Source organism: Schistocerca serialis, unplaced genomic scaffold (assembly GCF_023864345.2).
Source record: "Schistocerca serialis cubense isolate TAMUIC-IGC-003099 unplaced genomic scaffold, iqSchSeri2.2 HiC_scaffold_1379, whole genome shotgun sequence".
NCBI classification, from domain to species: Eukaryota; Metazoa; Arthropoda; class Insecta; order Orthoptera; family Acrididae; genus Schistocerca; species Schistocerca serialis.
In genome coordinates this window covers 17,501-20,000 of record NW_026047601.1, presented here as the reverse complement: position 1 = coordinate 20,000, position 2,500 = coordinate 17,501, and positions in this window count along the sequence as shown.

Genomic DNA, 2,500 nt, shown 5'->3' with positions numbered 1-2,500 from the left:
CGTCCGCACAGCTGCGATACAAACCACCTGCGAGAACCGCAGAGGCGACCGAGCAGCAGACGGCGTCGCGGCGCCGAGCGCCGGGCGGCGGCGCATCCTCAGCGCACACAGTCCTCAATCGGACCAGCACACTGCAGATGTCCACCGCGCTTCGCACCGGGCCCGCGAGGACCTACTTTGGCCGCACGGCGCCGCGTGCAGGGTGCGCCGGCGCGCAGCTGCGCCGCCTGCCGCCTCCGTCGGCCGGCGCGCCTGCCACTGGCCGCCCCCACCAGCCGGCTGTAGCGCGTGCGCCCACGCACCGCGCGGCCAGCACGCCGGGAGGCCCCCCCTCACCGGCCGGGGACGGTCCCACCCAGCCACCGCCGCGTATCGCTTCACACCCAGATGCCATTCACGTTCGTGGGCATGGTGGGTATCGCTGGAACAACCGGTTGGTAGCTCAACCGATCGTCGCCATCACTGATTCACCTCTAGCGAGAACAACCGCACCACAACGGTTTACCAGTTGTTCATTTGCGTAACGTCACCAGCAAACGTAGGCGTCCATCGCCATTTGCAAATTCAACGATTGTTGCATGCCTGTGTCAGGTGTCACGACACACTATGTCTGCCCACATACACGCAACAACATGTGCACGCTTCGCGAACACGTGGAAGGTGGCCCCCGTACGTATGCGATGTCCATTGCGCGAACGACTGTCAACCGGCCTCTGTCGCATGTCGCAGATGTGGAACGCAGTGCACCATGCTATCACGGTGTGTGAGAAGAGACGACTACGTCTGACAACACGCGCCACTACATCAACAGACGGCTCATGCTGATCGCCATCCAGGGCATACCACACTGCAATCCAGCTCTTATAGGGAGACGACACGTAGCTGAGTCCACAACATTTGGACCGCATGGTTCGCCGTTGTTGGCGCAGTCGTTGTACGGTCACATGTACCACGATGTATCATTCAGTACATGAGGACCAATGTGCAGTACAGTGTGTGATTTGGACGTACAACATCAGCGGACAGTTGACACAGGCCGTACCACAGCGTAGGCTAAGTGCTTCGCCATGCGAATGCCAATGAACAACTGCAAATGCCAATGAACAACTGCAAAGGGCATTGAGCATGTACGTCCTGCTGCCATCCACATTACAGTGTATAGCTGCAAGGTGTTTAACATGAAGCGATACACTGGGGACCGGGCAGTGCGAGTAGCAAACTATATTGCGGGGGTTGCAGTTAGGCAACACTACACTAATTTAACGCGTCGTATGACAATTACAGAGCAGGTTAAGGCCCAACGTGTGTTGGGTTAAGGCCCAACGTGTGTTGGGTTAAGGCCCAACGTGTGTTGGGTTAAGGCCCAACGTGTGTTGGGTTAAGGCCCAACGTGTGTTGGGTTAAGGCCCAACGTGTGTTGGGTTAAGGCCCAACGTGTGTTGGGTTAAGGCCCAACGTGTGTTGGGTTAAGGCCCAACGTGTGTTGGGTTAAGGCCCAACGTGTGTTGGGTTAAGGCCCAACATAGGTTGGGTTAAGGCCCAACATAGGTTGGGTTAAGGCCCAACATAGGTTGGGTTAAGGCGCAACATAGGTTGGGTTAAGGCGCAACATAGGTTGGGTTAAGGCGCAACATAGGTTGGGTTAAGGCGCAACATAGGTTGGGTTAAGGCGCAACATAGGTTGGGTTAAGGCGCAACATAGGTTGGGTTAAGGCGCAACATAGGTTGGGTTAAGGCCCAACATAGGTTGGGTTAAGGCGCAACATAGGTTGGGTTAAGGCGCAACATAGGTTGGGTTAAGGCGCAACATAGGTTGGGTTAAGGCGCAACATAGGTTGGGTTAAGGCGCAACATAGGTTGGGTTAAGGCGCAACATAGGTTGGGTTAAGGCGCAACATAGGTTAGGTTAAGGCGCAACATAGGTTAGGTTAAGGCGCAACATAGGTTAGGTTAAGGCGCAACATAGGTTAGGTTAAGGCGCAACATAGGTTAGGTTAAGGCGCAACATAGGTTAGGTTAAGGCGCAACATAGGTTAGGTTAAGGCGCAACATAGGTTAGGTTAAGGCGCAACATAGGTTAGGTTAAGGCGCAACATAGGTTAGGTTAAGGCGCAACATAGGTTAGGTTAAGGCGCAACATAGGTTAGGTTAAGGCGCAACATAGGTTAGGTTAAGGCGCAACATAGGTTAGGTTAAGGCGCAACATAGGTTAGGTTAAGGCGCAACATAGGTTAGGTTAAGGCGCAACATAGGTTAGGTTAAGGCGCAACATAGGTTAGGTTAAGGCGCAACATAGGTTAGGTTAAGGCGCAACATAGGTTAGGTTAAGGCGCAACATAGGTTAGGTTAAGGCGCAACATAGGTTAGGTTAAGGCGCAACATAGGTTAGGTTGAGGCACAATATAGGTTAGGTTGAGGTACCGTATAGGTTAGGTTAAGGTACAGTATAGTTTAGGTTAAGGTACAGTATAGTTTAGGTTAAGGTACAGTATAGTTTAGG